The following is a 24459-nucleotide window of genomic DNA, read 5'->3' on the forward strand; positions in this document are numbered from 1 at the left end:
ACACAATAATAGTGGGAGACTTCAACACACCACTTTCATCAATCGACAGATCCTGGAAACAGAAACTAAACAGGGACACAGTGAAACTATCAGAAGTTATAAAACAAATAGATTTAACAGATATCTACAGAAAATTTTATCCTAAACTAAAAGGATATACCTTCTTCTCAGCACCTCATGGTATCTTCTTCAAAATTAACCATATAATTGGTCACAAAACAGACCTCAACAGATACAAAAATATTGAAATTGTCCCATGCATCCTATTAGATCACCATGGACTAAGGCTGATCTTCAATAACAACATAAATAATAGAAAGCCAACATTCATGTGGAAACTGAATAACACTCTTCTCAATGATACCTTGGTCAAGGAAGGAATAAAGAAAGAAATTAAAGATCTTTTTAGAGTTTAATGAAAATGAAGCCACAACATACCCAAACTTATGGGACACAATGAAAGCATTTCTAAGAGGAAAACTCATAGCTCTGAATGCCTCCAAAAAGAAACTAGAGAGAGCACACACTAGCAGCTTGACAACACACCTAAAAGCTCCAGGAAGCAAATTCACCCAAGAGGAGTAGACAGCAGGAAATAATCAAACTCAGGGGTGAAATCAACCAAGTGGAAACAAGAAGAACTATTCAAAGAATCAATCAAATGAGGGGCTGGTTCTTTGAAAAATTCAACAAGATAGATAAACCCTTAGCCAGATTCACTAGAGGGCACAGGGACAGAATCCTAATTAACAAAATCAGAAATGAAAAGGGAGACATAACAACAGATCCTGAAGAAATCCAAAACACCATCAGATCCTTCTACAAAAGGCTATACTCAACAAAACTGGAAAACATGGATGAAATGGACAAATTTCTAGACAGATACCAGGTACCAAAGTTAAATCAGGATCAGGTTAATGATCTAAACAGTCCTATATCCCCTAAAGAAATAGAAGCAGCCATTAATAGTCTCCCAACCAAAAAAAAGGCCAGGACCAGATGGGTTTAGTGCAGAGTTCTATCAGACCTTCAAAGAAGATCTAATTACAGTTCTTCACAAAATAGAAGCAGAAAGTACTCTACCCAATTCATTCTATGAAGCCACAATTACTCTGATACCTAAACCACAGAAAGACCTAAGAGAACTTCAGACCAATTTCCCTTATGAATATCGATGCAAAAATACTCAATAAAATTCTTGCTAACCGAATCCAAGAATACATCAAAACAATCATCCATCATTACCAAGTAGGCTTCATCCCAGGGATGTAGGGATGGTTTAATATATGGAAATTCATCAACTTAATCCACTATATAAACAAACTCAAAGACAAAAACCACATGATCATCTCGTTAGATGTTGAGAATGCATTTGACAAAATCCAACACCCATTCATGATAAAATTCTTGGAAAGATCAGGAATTCCAGTCCCATACCTAAGCATGATAAAAGCAATCTACAGCAAACTAGTAGCCAACATCAAAGTAAATGGTGAGAAGCTGGAAGCAATCCCACTAAAATCAGGGACTAGACAAGGCTGCCCACTTTCTCCATACCTATTCAACATAATATTTGAAGTCCTAGCCAGAGCATTTCAACAACAAAAGGAGATCAAGGGGATACAAATTGGAAAGGAAGAAGTCAAAATATCACTTTTTGCATATGATATGATAGTATATATAAGTGACCCTAAAAATTCCACCAGAGAACTCCTAAAGTTTAGGATAAACAGCTTCAGTGAAATAGCTGGATATAAAATTAACTCAAACAAGTCAATGGCCTTTCTCTACACAAAGGGTAAACAGGCTGAGAAAGAAATTAGGGAAACAACACCCTTCACAATAGTCACAAATAATATAAAATACCTTGGCTTGACTCTAACTAAGGAAGTGAAAGATCTGTATGATAAGAACTTCAAGTCTCTGAAGAAAGAAATTAAAGAAGATCTCAGAAGATGGAAAGATCTCCCATGCTCATGGATTGGCAGGATCAATATAGTAAAAATGTATATCTTGCCAAAAGCAATCTACAGTTTCAATGCAATCCCCATCAAAATTCCAACTCTTCAACGAATTAGAAAGGGCAATCTGCAAATTCATCTGGAATAACCAAGAAACCTAGGATAACAAAAACTCTTCTCAATGATAAAAGAACCTCTGGTGGAATCACCATGCCTGACCTAAAGCTGTACTACAGAGCAATTGTGATAAAAACTGCATGGTACTGGTATAGTGACAGACCAATGGAACAGAATTGAAGACCCAGAAATGAACCCACACACCTATGGTCACTTGATCTTTTACAAGGGAGCTAAAACCATTCAGTGGAAAAAGGACAGCATTTTCAACAAATGGTGCTGGCACAACTGGCCATTATCATGTAGAAGAATGTGAATTGATCCATTCCTATCTCCTTGTACTAAGGTCAAATCTAAGTGGATCAAGGAATGCCACATAAAACCAAAGACAGTGAAACTTATAGAGGAGAAAGTGGGGGAAAAGTCTCAAAGATATTGGCACAGGGGAAAAATTTCTGAATAGAACAGCAATGGCATGTGCTGTAAGATCGAGAATCGACAAATGGGACCTCATAAAATTGCAAAGCTTCTGTAAGGCAAAAGACACCGTCAATAAGACAAAAAGGTCACCAACAGATTGGGAAAGGATCTTTACCTATCCTAAATCAGATAGGGGACTAATATCCAATATATATATATATATATAAAGAACTCAAGAAGGTGGACTCCAGAAAATCAGATAACCCCACTAAAAAATGGGGCTCAGAGCTAAACAAAGAATTCTTACCTGAGGAATACCGAATGGCTGAGAAGCACCTGAAAAAATGTTCAGCATCATTAATCATCAGGGAAATGCAAATCAAAGCAACCCTGAGATTCCACCTCACACCAATCAGAATGGCTAAGATAAAAAATTCAGGTGACAGCAGATGCTGGGGAGGATGTGGAGAAAGAGGAACACTCCTCTATTGTTGGTGGGATTGCAAGCCTGAACAACCACTCTGGAAATCAGTCTGGCGGTTCCTCAGAAAATTAGACATAGTACTACCAGAGGATCCTGCAATACCTCTCCTCGGCATATATCCACCAAATGTTCCAACTGGTAAGAAGGACACATGCTCCACTATGTTCATAGCAGCCTTATTTATAATAGCCAGAAGCTGGAAAGAACCCAGATGTCCCTCAACAGAGGAATGGATACAGAAAATGTGGTACATTTACACAATGGAGTACTAATCAGCTATTAAAAAGAATGAATTTATGAAATTCCTAGGCAAATGGATGGACCTGGAGGGCATCATCCTGAGTGAGGTAACCCAATCACAAAAGAACTCACATGATATGTACTCTCTGATAAGTGGATATTAGCCCAGAAACTTAGAATACCCATGATACAAGATACAATTTGTAAAACACATGAAACTCAAAAAGAACGAAGACCAAAGTGTGGTCACTTTGTCCTTTCTTAGAATTGGGAACAAAACACCCATGGAAGGAGTTACAGAGACAAAGTTTGGAGCTGAGACGAAAGGATGGACCATCTAGAGACTGCCATACCCAGGGATCCATCCCATAATCAGCTTCCAAACGCTGACACCATTGCATACACAAGCAAGATTTTGCTGAAAGGACCCAGATATAGCTGTCTCTTGTGAGGCTATGCCGGAGCCTAACACAGAAGTGGATGCTCACAGTCAGCTATTAGATGGATTACAGGACCCCCAATGGAGGAGCTAGAGAAAGTACCCAAGGAGCTAAAGGGGTCTGCAACCCTATAGGTGGAAGAACAATATGAAATAACCAACTGCTACAGTGTCTACTTGAAAGTGAGGGAGGCTCCCTGGGGTCCTGCTCCTATATAGAGGGTTAGGGTTGGATTATGGTTAAACTAGGGTTATGATTAGGTTAGGGTGAAGTTAGAGATACAATCAGGTTAGGGTTAGTTTAGGGTTAGAGTTAGGGTTAGGATTAAGGCTAGGGTAAGGTTAGTTAGGATTCTTTTAAAATGCCTCATGATGCTACAATATGTGTAGAAATTCTATGGTTAGTGTTAGTCTTAGATTAAGATTAGGTTGAATTTAGGGCTAGGCTGTAAGATCTGACGAGCCTTGGCTAGTGGGGACCCCAGCCCCACCACCCGGAGTGAACAACACGAAGCTGGGGATCGATGCAAAAGCAAGAGGAATTTATTGTTTCAATGCGTTGGGATCATTCTGCACATGAAGGAAAGGCAGGTGACCCTCAGTGGCCTGTTCATTGAGTTTTTATACAGTTTCCAGGGGCGGAATAGAGCATCATCAACTAGGTACAATATGATTGGTGGAACCTGCACCCTTTAAACTGATTGGTCTTTAGAGAATGAGGTAATGGGGGCTTAACCAACCTCTCCCTTCTGGCCTACATATTCTGACCTGTCTCTTCCAGGAGGGGAGGGGTGCCTACGTGCTCAGGGGTCTGGCGGAATTTCCCAACTGCTCTGAAATGACCTCTTCAAGGCTATGGTTATTTCAGGCTCTGAGTTAGGTTAGGTTAGATTTAGTGTTGGTTTCTTTCTGTTGGTATAATGTCTTAGAATGCTCACTGGTTTTGCTGGGGCTCTTCTTATGACTGGGAATTTAATTGAGCTCATCTTTAGGTCTGCCCTGAATTCTAAAGCCTGGCAGTATCCTTTATTCTGCAGGGCAGTTCTATGTCAACGATCTTTGTTCTGCACTCCCGAAGAGTGTAGTTTGATTGGACACTCTTCCACGAGGGGTGAAGTGAATTCTGTGATCTGACCACCTGGATGGAGGGACCATCTCTTTGAGATCTCCTAATGTGGATCTTCAGCAAACTTCAGACTCTTCAGGGCTTGGTCCCGTGATCCAGCCTCTGTCCTGGCCAGTGGGGAGTACCACTGAAACCTCAGGTGGCCCTGAGTTGAGTGATAGCCTCTCCTCAGGGGGCATTGTGGCCCAGGCCCCGCTTTATTTATATATAAATTTATTTATTTATCCTTATATTGTCTCCAGCAAAAGGTGTAGCCCAGATTAAAGGTGTGTTCCACCACACCTTTAATCCCAGATGAAAGGCATAGCCCAGATTAAAGGTGTGTTCCTTAACTCGGAGATTCAATCTTCTGGAATCCATAGCCACTATGGCTCAAGATCTTCAAACCAAGATCCAGATAAGGATCTCCAAGCCTCCAGATAAGGGTCACTGGTGAGCCTTCCAATTCCGGATTGTAGTTCATTCCAAATATTGTCAAGTTGACAACCAGGAATAGCCACTACAATCCACCCCTTGTCAACTTGACACAAATAATATCTCATGTTCACATGAAACAATAACAAGGTTGTAAATACGCCTAACATGATATAACTATCCCTCGTACAATCGCAAACGCATTAGTAAATTTACAATGGGCATTCATATTACTTTGCTCCTAATGTGGAAACAGTGCCCTATGTCCCCAGTGTTCACTGTGGATGAGGGAGTGTGGGTGTCTCATGGAATGTGAAATGAACAGGGTCCTGGTGAGTTCCAGTTGTCCACTCCACACAATCTATTAACACCTGGGAGGAGAGTCTCAGTGAGGGACTGTCTACACTGGGTTAGCATGTGGACATGCCTGTGTTGACTGATATGGGAAGACTCAGTCCACAGCTGGCAGTGCCATCCCCCAGCAGGGCATGCTGGACTGTGTGAGTGGAAACGCTGACTTGCGCACAAGCCAGCAAGCATGACTGCGTTTGTTGCTTTCTGCCTGATTATGATTGTGAAGCAAGCAGCTGCCTTAGGCTCTGAATGTGGAGACCTCGCTGCAATGGTGAACTGTAGCCTTGGATTGTGAGCCAAGATAACCCCTTCTCCGTGAAGTTGCATATTGTCAGGTTACTTTATTGCTGCAAAGGAAATGAAACTAGACGGTAACCTAAACTACGATATGTAGGCTGCCGGTTGGGGCAGGACCCTAAGGAGCAGGCAAATGAAGATTCATTGCAATATCAGCCATATTAAAGGTTTGTTCACATCTTAGAGCCTGGACTCTGTGTAGGCTCAAGTTTGACAAGTTCTAAAGCATATGTGTAGCTACCCCCAAACTCTCCTATACCCCGTGACACTCTTCCTGGAGAGATGGGAAAAATTAACTGCTATTCCCCGAGAGGAAACTGATGTCAAACCAAAGGGCAGATGCCACCACTGTGGTCCAACTTGGTGCAGCAGAGAGTTTTATTGGGGTTAATTATAGGAGCAGAAATGATCAAACACAGCTGTATCACCAAAGCCTGCCTAGCGTGGGTCACAGAGCTCATGGGAGAGATGGAGACTTGGAGAGGCTCAATGCACAGCCTGTGCCTCCGCAGGTTGTAACTTGGTTGGTCTGAGTCTCCATGGAAGCTCACTCTGTCTCCTTTCTTCCAGACAGCTTAGCTGGTCTTTGCTTCTTTCATAACTTGGCTGGTCTAAGCCTCTTTCTAGGCCTTGGGCTTGCCAATGGGTGACTCTCAGGCGTTTTTATTCTTTATTTATACTGGGAGAGGGACCTAGAGAATCTGGTCAATTTCAGGGACTTCCGGAAGCCATTTTGAGTTATTTTCTGCCTCAGCATGACTTCCTGCGGGATGCTATGTTGGAAAAACTCTTCTTTTACTGTCTCTTTAATGACCTTCCCTCTAAGATGGGAGGTTTGAATCTCATGGTAAGCTGCTACCCATACTCCACCCCAGTCCCTATATGTGTGTAGTGAAGTCTCGTTTCTCCTGCCTTAGACTTCATTCTGCATCTATCTCAACACAGAACAGGGCTCAGTTACCCTTAGTGAAGTTTCAGTTCTCCGCCCCCTGTTGGGTCTTAATGTGGTCAGCGCACATGTCCACCCTGTGCATCTTAATGTGGCCAGCACACATGTCCACCCTGTGCATCTTAATGTGGCCAGCACACATGTCCACTCTGTGCATCTTAATGTGGCCAGCACACATGTCCACCCTGTGCATCTTAATGTGGTCAGCGCACATGTCCACCCTGTGCATCTTAATGTGGCCAGCACACATGTCCACCCAGTGCATCTGTCTTCCCTCCGCACCTTCCCACCTGGCAACTAGACAGAGCCTGCCTAGTTCAACCTCTTGTCCTCCAGTCCCTGGGATGGTGCAGACACACCACAGTGGCCACCCCCAGTCCTATTTACCCTACTAAAGTCCCCTGCCCTTGCCTTAAGCTGTGTGACCTTGGACGCTTTGGCTTCCCATTAACTCCTGTGGGAAACGAACAAGAGTCAGCATGCTAAAACTAGACAAGGCTGCGAGTGCACATGGCAAGTGCTTTGGGAATACATAATGGTGGACTGAGTGTCACTGGAAACTTCCTGTGGTTATTCAAATGTGAAATATCTCCCCCCAAAGCTCATGTGTTTGAGCACCTGGTTCCCCACATTGGGGGGGGGGGGGTGGACTCTTCAGGAGGTGGGGCCAGAATGGAAGAAGTGGATTCCAGGGAGTGGGACTTTGAGGGTTATAGCCCTGTCTGTCCTGCTCTGGTTCCCTCTCTGCCTCCTCTCTTCTGTGGTGTGAGTAAGCAGCCACACCCTCCAGCTGCCACAGATGGATTGTCTCTGGCCACCATGCCTTCCCTGCCCAAATGATATGAAATCCCCTGAAACCACGAGCCCAGGTGAACATCCCTCAAATCGCTTCAGTCAGGTATTTTGTCACATCAAAGTAACTCATATGTCACAGAAAGAAAGGATTCATGTCGGGAGAGAAAATTCTGTATGTAAGTTTCACGTGGGCCGATGCCCTTTCTGTCTTTCATTCTGCCTAGAACTGAGAACACAATGCGTATAGCACATAGTAGGTGGTTAACATACACCACTGGGCTGGGGGGGGGGGGGGCGGGATACTTTCCTTGCAAAGAAGTTTGAAGCATCAGCAATACCAAGAGCCCCCTTGGCCACGCCCACGACTGCGCCCACAGCCACGCCCCAGGGCCACACCTTTCAGCCAGCTAGGCTCCTCCCCAGAGTGCTGGAATCAAGTTTTAACTGTATTAGTTGTGTGGGCTTCCTTCCTGGTTCGGCCTCAGATGAGATGGCAGGCAGCGTTGATGGTTCCCTTGCTACTGGGAGGATAAGATAACTTAATTGCTCCCACTTGGTGGTGCATACCAAACAACTCTCATCCATTAGGGGAGAGAGATGCAGCAAAGTCCCGATTTCACTGCAAGGACAATGCTGGGCCATTTTTCCCCCGTGAGGGGTCAACACCCTTCCTGGAGTCAGGCTGGGAGCAGGAGGAAAGCTGCAGCTATGTGTGCCCTCATTCCTGGAAAGATGGCGTCCCCTGTCCTTTAGGTACTTAGTATCCGAAGGAACCAGTAGCTTTCTCTGAATCCAGAGAGGAGGGCAGGGCAAGGCAGGGCAGCCTGCAATGTCTTCGTTCCATCACCTGGAGAGAGTAGATTAGTGTGATAGCAACACTCCCCATCGAGTGGCACACAGGGTGGCTGTCAGCTTTCCAGCTCTTTGTAGAACTGAAATTCAATCTGGGCATCGTAGTTTATGCTTTGCCAGTGTTTATGAAATGCAGTAAATCAGTGGCCAAGGAGGGCTGTCTGAATGCCGCTGGCCCGGTGTGAAAACGTTGGGCTTCGTGGGCTCCCTCCTTCAAGTCTCCCTGAGCTCAGATGGGGCTGATGGAAAATGCTCACTGCTTTGTTCTTTCTGGAAGTGCCATGGGCCTCTCTCCCCGTGGCAAACCACTCTGCGGCCATCTCAAGAGTTCCCTGGCAGATGGCCTGGCAAAAACTGGGAACGGTGCCCAGCACCAAGCCCTCTTGTGATTAATGTTGGGGCTTTTATTATGCAGCCGTAAAATGATGTATTTTACATACAGTGTAAAGCATTCGGCCACCATAGACTAGATTACTTTCCTCTTGCTTTTATTAATATCGTTGTTCTCTTTGCCTTTGGAAAATTTAAACCTTGCAGGTGCCGACCCCACTCCTGAGAAATTCAGGAGGCAGCAGGTGGCTCCACTTCTCGGCTTGTCTTTCCTTCTCTTGGTTCTGAGCATGACCGTTTGTACGGGTAGCTGATTTTCCAGTGTGTGTTTTATGCTGTGGTGTGGAGGGTTCAGTGAGATTGATGGGCCCTGCAAGGATGCCCACGGATAGGACATCAGTGACCCCACCAATCAACATGTCTGGACCCAGTTCCAGGAGAACATGATCCGACATGATGCAGAGGGTAACGCTATGAACCAGCTTGACTTTCTAGGGCCTCCTTGGCTCCGTTGCAAAGAATTTCAGGATGGTGATGTCTGTCCTGAGGTTCCAAGGGCCAACTGTGACAGCCACCCCGACTACGTCTGCTCTTCAACACCAACACCATTGTCACCTCAGTGCCTGGTACAGGCCCAGGCATGAGATACTGTTTGCTGAATGAGTGTGTGAGGGCTTGGCTGGGTGCCCACCGAGGTCACACTAAATGCCTCTGAAGGCTGGGCTGCCTTATGCTGCTGGCTGTCATGGTGACTCCTGTCTGGTTAATACTTCCTGTAAACCAGGGCCCACCACAGAGGTGTGAAGTGTAGTGGAACTGGCATGGGGCAGTTTGTGTTACTAAGACAGCCAAAGAGTGTTTCAGGACTTAGGTTTAGACACAAGGTCTAGACCTGAGGTCAAATTATGTCTCCAGTGATCCTTCTCTGTGCCTGCCAGGTGCTGGGGGTCCCTGGTGTCCTCAGCCTGACAGAGCAGTGAGCTCATTCTGGGATGGCTGTAACTTTACCTTCTCAGGCTGACTGGGCTCAGGAGTGATGGTGATTGGAAATAGTGTTTAAAAAAAATATTGTCCAAAAGCCAAGTTGATTAATATTCATTCATTCATTCATTCATTCATTCATTCATTCATCCATTCATGGTTTGGTGGTTGTATTTGTCCTTGGCTGTGTAAGAAAGCAGGCTGAGCAAGCCGTTGGGAACAAGCCAGTAAGCAGTGTTCTTCCATGGCCTCTGCATCGATCAGTTCCTGCCTTGGGTTCGGCTGGTGATGGCCTGTAAGCTATACGCTAAACGAATCCTTTCCTCTCTGAGCTGCCTTTGGTCTTGGTGTTGGATCACAGCTACAGGAACAAGAACTGAGCCCAGAGCCTGTGAGTCATAGGCCAGCATTCTCTTACTGAGCTACGTTCTTCAGCCCTCTTTGGTAAACTCTTCATTTCAAGATGGGGTTTCACCAGGCTGGCCTTGAACTTGCCATCCTCCCGCCTCAGCCTTCTGAGTAGCTGGGATGGCAGGCCTGTGCCACCAGACCTGGCTTCTTAGCATGTGTTTGTTGGTTGTAGGTGTCAATGGGGCTAGGGTGCTGCTTCAGCCATGTACAGAGAGAGCACTGGATCTCCCTGCCCCAGTTCTCAGCTCTCACAGTATGGACTTCCCTCTAAGCAGGCCTGTCCCACAGCCTGATGAAATGAGGCCCCAGCTCCTGCGGACCTCTCTCTGTGACAGAGTTGAGCGATAAGGGCTCCACAGCCTTAACCTGTGTCCCTACCCAATACCTGGCTTTCCCATGCTCTTGGTCAGGAAGGCTACTCCAGACAAGGTCACGCGATGAGGGACTCCCTGCCTCCCCTCCCAAGACACAAAAGTCAAATGTTTTACTTTGTTTTGGAGAGTTCTCTTTCTTCTATCCCTCCCAACCCCCATCTCTCTGCCCTGACAGCATCTCCTTTCACTTTGAAATATTCTCTTTAAAAATATCTCATTCATTCTTTGAAAATTTAATACACGTATACCCTGTGCATTGCTCACATACGTTCCCCTCTCTCCTTCCACCTACCCTACTACTCCTTACCCCATCCCCCACACAGCTTTCTCTTTTCCTTTTCCCGATGATGGTAATGGTGATGGTGATGATGATGATGATGGTGAAGGTGAAGATGGTGATGGTGATGATGATGGTGGTGGTGATGATGGTGGTGGTGGTGATGATGGTGGTGGTGGTGATGATGATGGTGGTGGTGGTGATGATGGTGGTGGTGATGATGGTGATGGTGGTGATGATGATGGTGGTGGTGATGGTGGTGGTGGTGATGATGATGGTGGTGGTGGTGATGATGGTGGTGGTGGTAATGATGATGGTGGTGGTGATGATGGTGGTGGTGGTAATGATGATGGTGGTGGTGGTGATTAATGGGACTCGCTAAGTCCCATTAGTTTATGAATGTGAAGTTATTCCTTGTTGAGTAAAAAACCAAGTGGCCATATTCCCAAATGACAGCAGCTCATCTAAGCTTTTATTATTTATTTATTTATTTATTTATTTATTTATTTATTTATTATTTTAATTATCTCGTCTCCAGGTTTTGAATTGAAGCCCCTTTTCCTTTAAGACCCTGCCATGTTATCTCTGATCTGGTGTTTGGCTCTTTCTAACATTCTCCTGTCTGAAGGCCAATCATGGCTCTCTGGTCAGTGAGTGTTCCCTCTCTGCTAACATACCCCTTCCCGAGGGATAATTTTGTTTCTGCTCCTCACACTTTTCTCTCCAACACGGACTTCTGTTCAGCATTCGCCCACTGTCTGGGGACCTCTGAGGACCCCAGTGTCTCACCTACTTTCTGGACAGGACTGGAAATCCTGAAGAAAAGCCCTAGAGCTACTGCAGGAGGCTTCTTGTTTGGGGGGCATTAGGCTTCAATAGTCAGACCCAGCCACCCTGGGAGGTTTCAGAGCCGCCTTCTTTGGGGTACAACTCCAACCTGAGAGCCACTGGGTCTTCACAGACCCTGACCAGCTTTCTGGAAGATTCCCAGGACAGAGCCTGGCTCCCAGGACTCAAAGCAGGAGGCTTTGTGGCCAGACTCATCCTCGCTCTTGAGGTATCCTTGGGGGATGTGGCTTCTATCAGTCTTCCACTATTTAAGTCTTGTTCTGCTCTTGACTCTGACTATGACCTCTTACTGTGGGATCCTAGAGTTAAGGGGTGGGGCTCCGGCCTCTCTGATTCTCCATCCACACCTGAAGGCCGAGTCCTCTCAGAGGTGACAGGGCACAGCTGTCCCAGTAATGATGGCTGCAAATGCATTCCTGTCTCATTGTCACCTGCCTCCTCCCACCACTGAGTTTCTGGGAGGAGCAGAGGCCCATTTCATGGTGGGTGTGGCTTCCTTACCTGGCACCAGCATTAGGTCACTACTGCAGGTCCACGTGGAGAGGTGGCTCTTTGTGGATTCTTGTAGACCAGGAGGCTCCTTTGTGTAGTGCACACACCCTCAGAGAGAACCATTTCATCATTTAAACTAAACCTGCTTCTGCCAACACCACGTCCCCATGTGCAGCTGGAAGGTCTGAAGCAGGACAGCTATGAAACAGGAGGCTCCCCCTCCCTGAGCTAAGTCACGTGTGCTTAAAAGCCTGGGACAGAAGAGGCCAGTGCTACAGACAGCTGTGACACACTGGGGAAACCGAGGCAGCCTGTACCTGACATCCATAAAAGCTGCTTTATTTTGGTGCCCTCTCATCTTAAAAGTATTCCGTGCTCACCACAAGAAAGCTGTAAACCGCAGAGGTAATGTATAGAAAGGACCATAAAGATTAAAATCCGTTTCCCTTGATCCCATTTCAAAGGGAGGCCAGGATTTTCTGTTTATCTTCTATGTTCTTTTCTGTATCTGAGAAACAAAGCATCATAAAACTGAAACAGGCAGGGTTTCCTGTCTATCTGCGTGTTCCTCTCTGTGTCTAGGAAATAAAGCATCGTAAAACCCAAACGCTATCATGTCCTTGGTTAAGATCTCAACTTTGTTTTAATATAACATTACAGAGTAAACATCTCCCCGTGGGTGAAACTGTTCTTAAAGCAACATTTTTTATTTTTTTCATTTTTTTAAGACACAGTCTCACTAAATAGACCAAACCAACCTGGAACTCGTAGAGACCCACTTGGTACTAGGATTAAAGGTAGGGGGAGGTGCCATCATGACTGGCTCCAAACATTTTTTTTATGCAGTGGTGATGTTTCCTTTTTGTGGACAGATCAGAAATTATACTCAACACCTATGACTTGAGCGCTTATGGGGATGCTATTGAGAGTCTGGGGGCACTACCCAAGGGTCCTAGATCCTGTTTCACAGAACACAGTACTGGACAGAGACACATAGACAATGGCAAGCCAAGTAGAGAGTCTATTGAGAAGGGTTACACCTTTAGGAAGGACTTTGGAGAAGCCCAGGGGAAAGTTTAGTGAGTCCAGATGTGTTGGACCAGGGATGGAACTTGATGCTATGCTTCGACTCTGGGGCTCATCTGCTCAGCCCAGGATTTTCTGAGCATGCCCTGTGTACCTGTGCCTCTCAGCTGGGGACTGAGGTAGGAGGAGGAGATGGGGTTCCAGTCTTTATCTTTGACAGTATTTTTTCCTATATGCAAATTTTGTAATGTTACTAAAGGCCTTCTGTTTTGTTTGTTTGTTTGTTTTTGTTGTTTTTTGTTTTGTTTTGTTTTTTTGAGACAGGGTTTCTCTGTATAGCCCTGGCTGTCCTGGAACTCACTTTGTAGACCAGGCTGGCCTCGAACTCAGAAATCTGCCTGCCTCTGCCTCCCGAGTGCTGGGATTAAAGGCGTGTGCCACCACGCCCGGCTGCCTTCTGGATCTTACTCTTCTGCCCCATCCTCTCTCAGTTGTCCTTGGTCACATTATCAGCCAGCAGCCATTTCCTGCTCAGTAACAAGGCCCCTGAGCATGTACTGGGTGCCTACTGTATATTTGGGTCTTGAGGAGGCAGGTACAGACCAGAGCCCTCCACTCTGCCATAGGCCTCTGCCTTGCCTCTCTGGAGGTCTGCCTCCAGGCTGCAAGGCTTCCTCTGGAAGGTTGGAGCAGGTCTAGAAGATTTTGCCTGGGCGCAGAGAGCTGGCTAGCACAGGGGAGGCTATGTGGGCCCCATATGCTCCAGATCCTCAGTTTCCAGGGGAACAGGAAGCCAGTGGGATAGAGTCAGAGGCTCCTGGGCCCAGCCCTAAGTCCCTTCTGTGGTCTGTGTGGGCTTGGGTGGCCCTATGGCCCTGGATGGTGTGTCCTTGATATTGTAGAATAACACCAGGTCCCCTTCCCTCTGGAAGTTCCAAGGAATTTGTGATTCGGGACTTGCCTCAGCTTTGGGGAGCTTCAGAGCCTTCCTTGGGGCTCCTTAGACCTCGACAATGAAAGCAGGGTGGCACAGAAATATGGTCCCTTCTGCCGATGCATGCCAGCTGCCCCCCTCCCCCACCACACAGGGTGCTCACTAACATCAGTACCCCTCTCTCCAGCCAGGGGCTGCAGCACACACTGAGTCCAATTATTCTAACAAAGGTCTAGGGATTGTCCAAATTCTGCATTCTCTTAACACCTAGGTCTTTCTCTCCATTCCCCCTTTCAACCTGTTGCCTCATGGCTACAAGGTAGCTGGCTGTCTTCCTTGGTGTTCTATTGCTGTGAACAGACACCACGATCATGGCTGCTCTTATAAAGGAAAGCATTTAACTGGGGCTGGCTTCCAGTTTCAGAGGTTTAGTCCACTGTAGACTCCCATAGAGGAGCATGGTAGTGTGTAGGGAGAGAGAGAGAGAGAGAGAGAGAGAGAGAGAGAGAGAGACTTGGCATGGGCTTTTGAAACCTCAAAGCCCACCCTCAGTGACACACCTCCTTCAACAAGGCCACACCTCCTCCAGCAAGACCACACCTCCTAATTCTTTCAAATAGAGCCCCTCCCTGGAGACTGAGCATTCAAATCTATGAGCCTATGGCCTATTCTTATTCAAACCACCACACCACACAGTCATGACACCTGAGCAGTAAGTATTCTTGTCCCTAAGTGTGCTTCCCCTTTGCAATCTATTACGAACAAGAAACAAGGCCACCCCAGCTCAAGGGAGGCCTCAGGCTTTCACAGCAGAAGGGAGAGAGGTGGGTGGCCAGAGTGAGCGGTTGGGCCGGAGTGCCTGCGTGCCTACTCTCTCAAGGCTGGATAAACAGGGCCACTTACCATTCTTGTTGTGAACATTTTAATGAGCCATGTTTGCGATCTTCTCCCGAGTTTATGACTGTTTCCTTCTCATAAATCCCTGTGAGGTCAAGAGTATTTGCTGTTTGAGGCTCCTGAGCTATGACCGTTCTAATTCCAGCTACAGATTCATGAATCCCTAGGTCCTTCCCAGAATCCTCCTAGCCCTGGTTAGCATATTGTCTTCCAGACTTAGGCAGCACGTGTCACTCATGGTCAGCCCACAAGGTGGGCAGCGTCTTTCCCTCTGGAGCCAGCAGAGGCTCAGCCAGAACGCTCGCCGGTGTCAGATGCAATTATCTGTCAACACAAGCAGCTTGCTGAATTGTTTAGCAGTTTGTACACTGGAGTAGCCTGTGGATAAGACTTTTCACCTACCTCACTGAACAACTTGGCCTAATTAAACAAACCCGCCAGTGACAGAGTGGGGGTGGGGTCCACCCAAGCTTTGGCTCAGTCCCAAGGTTACCTTCCCATGGTTTGAGGAGGAGGAGGGGAGGGCCTAGGATTCTGGTGGGACCAGGTTCCCATCTTTCATGAGCACCTTCTCTTCTGGCTGTGAGGTGGGAGGGGAGTTCTCTGCTGTCCAGGTGTCTGAGCTGAACTGGTCTCCAGAGCTAGGAGGAGGTCAGCTGTGTATGAGGGGGCTGGGATCTGCCTGCTGCTGTTCTCTTGCAACCTGCAGATTCTGGGTCCAGCCAGTACTCCAGGGCCTTGGGAAGAGAACTCAGTCCAGAGCCCCCAGGAGGGTCACTTTGGATGGACCCTCCTTCCTTTATGTAGGACTCCCCCACTCTGCCTCAATTGTTTTGGGGGATCTTCCTGGATGCTGAGTCTCCAGCAAAGGGCATGGTTCAAAGTTTGGGTTTTCCCTCCAGTACTCCTGGCCTCTCCAGATGGGATTCTGCCAGAGGAGGTCTTTGCCACCAAAGTTTACTCCACAGAAGCATGGGGTGGTGGGGATTCAGTTAGCATCCAAGGCAGGGGTCAGCTGAAGCCCTGGGGCCAACCCTGGGGTTTCCTTTTATGGCATAAGCAATTACTGGGAAGGGCAGTGTGTCTATTACTGGATTCTCCATTGTTTACTCCATTAGATGGTGTCCTAGAAACACTAACTGTCAACCTGACACGGCTGAGAGTCTGAGTGGCTGTTTTTATCAGGCTGGTCTGTGGGCGTGTCTGTGAGGGATTGTCTCCACTGTGGGCAGTGCCATTCTCTAGGCTGAGATGTGCAAAGGACCCAGCTGAGTGTGAGCTGGTGTGAATGTGTGAGTGAGTCCATAGGCCATGCTCCTCCATGCCTCCCTCCCTGCCTTCCCTCAGTGATGGACTGTGAGCTGGAGTCCTCAGCTGGAATAAATCCTTCCCTCCCTAAGCTGCTTTAGGTCGAGAGTGTTTTGTTACAGCAACAGCAGAACAAAGCCAGAACAGTGGATAATGGCGGCGGGGGGGGGGGGGGGAGACAGAGAGACAGAGACAGAGAGAGAGAGGAATCACTTCTGCCAGTAGTGAGATTTCTCATTTTCTGGGAGATTGTTCTTGCACAAGACAAGTCAGAAAGACCCGGAACAAGGTCTATCCTTGGTAGTATGTTTGTATACAGTTATGGAGGTGACCCTCTGGGGGGGGGGGCTGGGTGTGATTTGTAGATATCTGAAAAGCGTCCTTTATTGAGTAGGAAGCAAAAGACTCTGGAAACTCTCAGGGAGTAAACCACTGGCTGGCCTGTGAACCTTCTCCCAGGGGAGGAGCCATCACTGTCAATTTCACATTGGGATCCAGAGAGCACACTGCTGCTCACAGCAACTTTCTCTATGTGTATGTATGCAGCTTCATGATGGAGTACTCAATTACTATAAGGTGGTTCTACTTCCACTCTGGAAATCACAGCTTTGTACTATCTGACTCTGTCTGTCTGTCTGTGTCTCTTTTTGCCTCTCTGTCTCTGTGTCTGTCTTTGTTTCTGTCTCTCTGTCTCTTTTTCTCAGTCTCTCTGTCTCTGTCTTTCTGTTTCTTTGCCTCTCTGTCTCTGTCTCTGTTTCTCTCTGTCTCTCTCTCTCTCTCTCCACCTCTCTCTCTTTCTCTGTGTCTCTCTCTGTGTCTGTCCATTTGTTACAGGATAGGGCAGGCCTCTATCTGAGTTAATAAAAGAAACAACAAATGCTATTCTGAGCTAGACGTCACCAGCATGGAAGTTAGTGCTCATCTCCTGGGGATGCAACGCCATCCAGTCCATCTCCTAGAACAAGGAGCAAATCCCGAGAGAATGAATGTCATTGACATGCACACAGTCGTATCACCATCTAGTGCCTTAGAAGTGCTAAGCCTTCCCTTGCTTATGTGTAGCTGTGGATGGCGTGTGCAGGAAAAGCCCACTGTAGCTTCCTCACCCCCTCAGACTGTTCCCCTGCAGAGAACATTTCTACTGAGGCCAGCTAACCATGCCTCCTTGCTCAGTTGCATGCAAGGTCCCACCTCCCTGTTCAACTGTGCTAATAAACACGCTGAGCTTCTGGTGTTGGGAGATGCTCCACGTGAGAGAGCACTGTGTTTGTGTGTCTGTGGTGTCTCTGTGTCTGTCTTGTCCTTTCTACATTCCCTCATTCTCCAGTCAGGATTTTACATGTAACTGTGGACCTTTTTATGTCTGCTGAGTTCCTGAATGATGGAACAGAGACTACATATGTTTATATGCTTTTGGCCTTAAAGCTAGGCACTGTTTCCCACTAGCTTGCAATTCATTATCCCATTTATACCAAGTTCTGCCACATGGCTGGTCACTTAGCTCACCTTCCTTCCAGACCTGGCTTTTCTGGTTGGCCGAATCTCTTGCACCTGACTCCTTTCCAGAATCCTTTCTCTGGAAGTTCCACCTTACTAGTCTGCTTCTTGCTATAGGCTTTTTATTTTAACCAATCAGACGGTGATGGAGAATACTGTTTACAGGAGATGCCCAACAATACCACAGTCTGGCCTGTCATCAGATGTCTCCTGGTTTAGAAAACAGCATTTGATAAGGATAATCTTTACACAGTGCACAGAGACATTACTTCAACATCGAGGACCCTGGCCGTGCCAGGACAAGGCAATATGGTCCCAATGTTCACTGCAAGTTACACTTTTCTGAGCTCATTTTCCTTGCTACTGAAGTGACCCTCAAATAGATCCTTTGGAAGTCCCTTTGCATAGTAGTAGATGGGGGAAAACAAATTCTTTAATCTCTTTGCAACTGGAGACATCTTAATTTTACTCTTGCTTGTATATGATAGTTTACCTGGGTATAAAATTCTACCCTGACAATTATTTTCCCATCACATTTTTAAGAGTTTAAAAAAAACTGTTTAAGGATTATTCTTTTTAACTATGTGCATTTTCATTCTTAACCCCTGAGTTCTTTCTCCAGCCCCAGGCTTCTAATTTTATTTTATTTTTTGATGGTGATTGGTCTGCTGTGGTCAGAGTATATTGTTTCTTGTAGATTTTCTGTATTTCAGATCTTCTTCCACTTCTCTTCTCTGTGTTTAAATGAAAATATAATCTTATTTATTCTTGGGGATAAAGAGATAGTGTTTGCTGCTTCCATAAAAGACCTGAGTCAGTTCCCAGCACCCAAGACAGGCAACTCACAACCACTTATAACTTATTTCCAGGGGATTTGATGCCCTCTTCTAGACTCTAGTGTGTGTCCTCATGTGTATATATCTATACATACATACATGTACCTAGCTAAAAATTAAAAAGAAAATCTTTAAAAATATTATTTATTCTGTTCAGAAACTAGGGTAAACTTTTTATATTTTGTTTTCTTGTTTTCTCAAGTGCTATCTTCTTTGTTCTCTTATTCTGAAACTTCTATTACTGCATTTGATCTGAGGATATGTATTCCATTTGCATTTTTATGTCTATGAGAATGGGCTGCATCTGATAAAGGCTGTTTGTAACATAGCTGTCAGCTCAGCAGCACTGTGAAGTGATTTTCATTACTTGTGCAAACAAACCATGGTTTTAGACTGTATGACCTCAATTGCCAAACTGCAGCCTATGGAATATTTACATACCATATGAGGAAGGGGTATGAGATATGTGTGTGTGTGTGTGTGAGAGAGAGAGACACACACACACACACGTGTTCAGACACATGTGTATGCATGTGTGTGCATGTACTCATGTGTATACATGCATGTGTGTTCATGTGTGTACATGCATGTGTGTGCAATGTGTGCATGCTCATGCATGTGCATGCATATGTGTGTGTGTGTGCATGCATGTGTGTAACACTCACTGTTTAGGAGTGCCATTGTGTGGAGGTCATAGGACTTGCAGGAGTCAATTCTCTCTTCCAACCATGTGAATCCCAGGTATTTGAGTTATGTTTTTAGGCTCCATGAAAATGTCTTTGTCTGCTAAGCTATCTCTCTGGCCCTATTCAGTTCTTAAAAATCTGTTTCCCCGTGCTGGGGAGATGACTCAGTGGTTAAGAGCACTGGATACTTTTGCTGAGGACTGGGATTCAAACCCCAGGACACGCATGACAGCTCATAACCACTCAGCTCTCAGGGAAATCTACCGCCCCCTGCTGGTCTCTAAGGGTACTGCACGCATGTGGCATATATCCATAAAAGTAGCCAAACATTCAAACACATAAAATAGAAACGAATAAGTAAACAAACAAACAAACAAACAAACAAACAAAAAAAGCATTTATCTTCATTTAGAATAAGTGCTCAAAGTCACAAGTCTTGCATGCACATTAGTTTACCTGCAAACATCGTCTTCCTGGGATATAAAGGAATCTCTGCCGCTTTTAGCCAGTCCTGTCTCAGATTTGAAGCGGTACAGTAAATGTGTTCTTAAGTCCCTTCTTGGATTTCTGCCCTTTTTTCCTTCTATAGTTTCTGTCTCCTTTTGGCTTATTATGGCCACCATAGGTGTGGTTTACCATCTGCTTTCTTTGCCGTCATTGAGTTGACTCCCTCCCTAAGGACTCACTTGTCTTTCCTGCAGCCTCAGCCAACCCAGAGACCAGATGGAGGGAGATGCTCTAAGCTTGGTCAGGAATAGCATTGGGGTGAGGGCGGGTGAGCCTTGGTGAACGGTGTGATGTGAGGGGGGTCAGGGCAAGGGAAGTTTTTAAAGGTTAGAAAGTCTTTGCACATAATATTTCGATACCGTGATCCTTATCCATAAAGGCTAATCACATGGCGGATCTCTGAGGTGCGGATGTCTGCGCAGTGCTTTGGCATGAGGCAGCGGTGGCTTCTGGGTAAGCCTCGGCCCTGGAGGAGTTCAGGTGAGTGCAATTCTCTTCTCTGTATTCCCCAGCTTTCTTTGTTGGAATTTGACAGAAACGACTCCATTACAGCGCTGACAGCTTTCACATCCATTCCCCCCCCCCACCCCGTCCCAGCGCATACCCCCCTCTCCAGCCCCCGAGAACAGACAGGGATTTTTGCCCTGTTTGGTTCGCGTTTAGCACCCAGCATCGCGCGCTCAGCAGGTGTTCAGTAATGGTTTGTGGTGAGTTGATTGAGTTTCAGCGGTGCTTTCCAGAAAAAGCGAACCGATTGACTTTTTTTTTTTTTGCAGTACACTTATTGTTTTTAATGACCGTATTTTCATCTTCAAAATTTTAACAGATCATTTTATATCTGCTACACCCACGCTCATTTTATTTATGTGATGTTTCAATGTTCACGTCTCAGTCCTGATGCTGGGAAGGAAGTGGCTGAGCTGTTTGCTCATTACCACATGCTTTTTTTTTTTTCCTGTGGGCTGCTGTGCTCCACACCAAGAGGACTCAGGCCATCATACCTGTGTAAGTTTAATGTTTTCAAACCCTATTTTTAATGATGGTTCTTAAATGCCTTAACTTCCCTTGTAGCCCACCACCCACCAGAAGAAGTAAAAAAGAAAGGATACAGGGGAAGTGGACCTGTTTAGAAAGGTTCTTTGGAGCAAATCCCATCTGTGTTGTCTGGAAATGGACAGTTCAGTTCACAGGTCAGCAGCAGCAGCTTGATCCACTCACAAACACTTCACGGATACACCAGGAGATAGTCGGGATAGCAAACACGATCAGCAGCTGTGGCACTACCTAGCAGAGACAGCCAGGCCTCAGCCTAAGCAACAGTCACCAGGAGAGACCAGGGGGAATGCCAGAAGTTCTCAGCTGTGCCTCTCTCGGCGGTGAAGCAAAGATCAGAGAAGTCATGAGACCCACAAGCAGTGCACAGCTAGCTGTACCAGCAAGCCAGGCTCAGCCTCCGCCACTGTCCATGGAGTCCTACTTATATCCCTCCAAATATCACACGTCCTCCCTGGGTCTTGCCTCAGCATGTGTGCCTGTGTCAGCTGACAATCTGTCAATCAGCCCTAGTCCAGAGAAGTGACAAGAAACTGCAGCACACCACCAGAAGTTTCCTGGTGTGTTTCCCTCTATGGAGTCCCCAAAATGCAGCTCAACTACACAATGTAAGGTGGACCGATACATCCATTCCTGGCTGGACTGGAGTTCTGTGGCTCCTACTGGTCCAGGGCTCCGCTTCACCCTTTCCTGGTCTGACGAGCTGCTGTATCTGAGGAGGTAAAAGGCAGACTGCAGACCCCACCTGTTCCGGAGGAGTGACAGAGCCTGGAACCACGTGTGGCCACGTGTGTGTCCAGGTCTGAGGTCAAGTGCCTCCCTCAAACTACCTTAACATTTGAGACAAGGTCTCTCTTTGAGTCTGGTGCTCTCCTATTCAGCTAGCCTGGCTGAACGGGAAACCCTGGAGATCCTCATGTCTCTGCCTCCCAATTGCATGTATGCACCTGGTGTTTGACCCAAACTCAGCTCCTCATGTTTGCAGAGCAAACATATTCCAGTTTTTTGTTTGTTTGTTTGTTTTTTGTTTGTTTGTTTTTACAGATGGTTAACATCTTCCCAGTTGAAGCAGAAACCTTTTTAAAACCTTTTTTTTCCTTTTTTCTTTTATTGGAAATAGTTTTTTTAAAAACACAATATGTTTTGATTATGGTTTTCCCTCCCTCAGCTCCTCTGAGTTCCTTGTGTCTCCCCTCCCCTCCATCCAGATCCACCTGGTTTCTCTCTCTCACTGGAAAACAAACAAGCATCTAAGGGGATAGGATATGGTAGAACAAACAAATCAGAATAGGACCAAACAGGCAGAAGAAGGAGAGCCCCCAAAAGGCACAAGAAACAGATAAAGATACAGATACACTCTAGCTTGCACATTCAGAAATCCTATAAAAACACAAACCAGGAACTATAAAATACATGCAAAACCCATAGGGTTAAAAATTAATAAAAAAATAAATAAAAGGTTCTGACATACAAGACAAGAACCTCCAAAGATACCCTTAAAACCAATGTCTGAGCAGATCCATTTAAATTGAATTATCTGACTGAACCGCAAGCCAGCTCCTCTCAGTTTTGGATCTGTTTCTCATGCTCCCCCGAGGACTCTGGGAAACAGGATCTGTGACTTCCGTGTCTCTGTCTTCAGTAATCCTTTGGGAGGCTCCGCCACAGGCAGTGTGGAGGTGGTAGCTCTGAGTAGAGGCAGTTCTGAGTTCGAATGCATGCTCAGTTATTTCTTTCTGAGTGACCTTAGAGCAAATCTCATGGGTGCGCCTGACTTCAGTTTGGTTACCCTTTCTGGATGTAGACATCACACATTGCAGGCTGTGTGAGGCTGAAGCCCTAGAGGTGTGATCCGGGTTTCTGGCTGCTGTCTGGGCTCCAGACCGCCCAGTGTTGTGAGTGTCGCTGAGCTCTCAGGACTCCTCCGACTAGATTGAAGAGGGGCAGCACACCAAACGAAGCTGCTTCTCTTAATTAAGGAACATGTGTTAAAAGGGTTATTGGAGGAGGAAGTCAGCCGAACTGCGGCTCCATCAGTGTCATAGTCAGAGATTAATGCGAGCTCCGGTTGGGGGTGGTGAGAACACATGGAGACCAAGTCCCAGACTGTGGCCTTGGTGGGAAGACAGACGGAAGCCAGTAATGAAAGCCAGTGGGGTGAGGGCTGATGTGGGCGACGCAGAGATGCAGACCTGGGCCATTTCTGCTTTTTAAAGCCACGGTCTGCCCCTATGAATATAACACCCACGATATGGATTGCCCTGATAGTCTCTCTCACAGTGCCATCTTTTTAATGAAAATGAAGTGCTTGGCAGTACTAAATAGAAGCTTTGCTGACATATTTAACTGTCGCGCTGGGAGCCGAAAACCACTTTTAAAAGCAAGCGAAACCTGAGAGAATCGAACAGGCTCCTTTTAACGACCGGGCCCCATTAACTTGAAGGAAAGACGCTGTTTCCAAGTCGCCTTGCCTCTGCTTCCTCGCTTTATGGGATCTCAGAGGGATGGTGTGTATCGGAGATTACAGTCGGTTTTTTTTTTTTTTTTTTTTTTAAACCCAGGCTTCCACTTGACACATCTCCTGGGGATTCTGCTGAACTGACTTGGAGCATCGATCCAGAGGGGTGAGTGTCAGAGAATGAAAGCTGATGTCCGGGGCCACGCCCTTCCCTGGGCCCCGCCCATCCTGGGGCCCTGCCCTGCCTGTAGTCCCGCCCAGCCTAGGGCATGCTCTGCCTGGGCCCTTACTGCCTGGCCCCACCCTGCCTGGCCTCCTTTGAACCTGGAGTCCCTACCTCCACCCAAATCCAACAGTGGGAGGCAGGTTGGTAAAGAGGAACCTGTGGTTAACCGCTCAGGGCAGAAGGAGTCAGGAGCCTAGCAAGCTCTTTGCACACCAACAATGTGGGTAATTGTTAGGGATTTTGTCAGTTTAATAGAATGGGTCTTCTCAGCTTTGCCAGGATTGATTAATCCACTAAAGGAAAACTTCTGGAAGGAATCTTCAATCGAAAGTCTTTCCTATCCTAGAATATTTCCCTAAAATAAGCCCAAATTAATGAGGTTTCTTCTATTGGAATCCAGAAGTTTAAGTCACAATGCTTTTCTCTTTGTCTTCCTTAAGTCTCCCAGATGAAAAGGCTTAAAGGGAAAGCAAGCAAGCAAGCAAAGCTCTCTTGAGAAGTTGCTGTAAAGGGAGCATCATCCGTCCATCTGGTGACTGCTGCGAGCTCAGGTTGCTCTGCAAGGAGGCCTGCTGAGCGGGTGACTGAGCAGGGAACTGTTAGGGGCTGGGCTGTAACTGTCCCCTTTGCTGAAATCATAACTGCAGAGCCTCCGTGTGGGGACTGCTTGGAGAAAGGAAGGGAATGTTCATTGCTTTGCTATGATAAACCACCATGACTGTATTAGTCAGGGCTCTCTAGGGTAACAGCGTTTATAGAATGAGAGTCTCTCTATAGAAAGGGGATTGCTGGAATGAGTATCAGGGCTGCAGGCCAGCAAATCCAACAACGGCTGGCTGTGAAGGAGGAACTAAGAATCCAGAAGATGC

The 24459-nt window shown here is 46.4% G+C and overlaps 1 long non-coding RNA gene across 1 annotated transcript; it reads left to right on the forward strand.

The window, feature by feature from the left end:
* Positions 1 to 14811: 14811 nt before the first annotated feature.
* Positions 14812 to 24368, forward strand: Gm30851. The gene is made up of 4 exons (XR_390996.2): positions 14812 to 14834; positions 20233 to 20333; positions 23468 to 23530; positions 24031 to 24368. It is a non-coding gene; the product is annotated as a predicted gene, 30851 (long non-coding RNA).
* The last annotated feature ends 91 nt before the right edge of the window (positions 24369 to 24459 follow it).

Source organism: Mus musculus, chromosome 4 (assembly GCF_000001635.26).
Source record: "Mus musculus strain C57BL/6J chromosome 4, GRCm38.p6 C57BL/6J".
Taxonomy (NCBI): domain Eukaryota; kingdom Metazoa; phylum Chordata; class Mammalia; order Rodentia; family Muridae; genus Mus; species Mus musculus.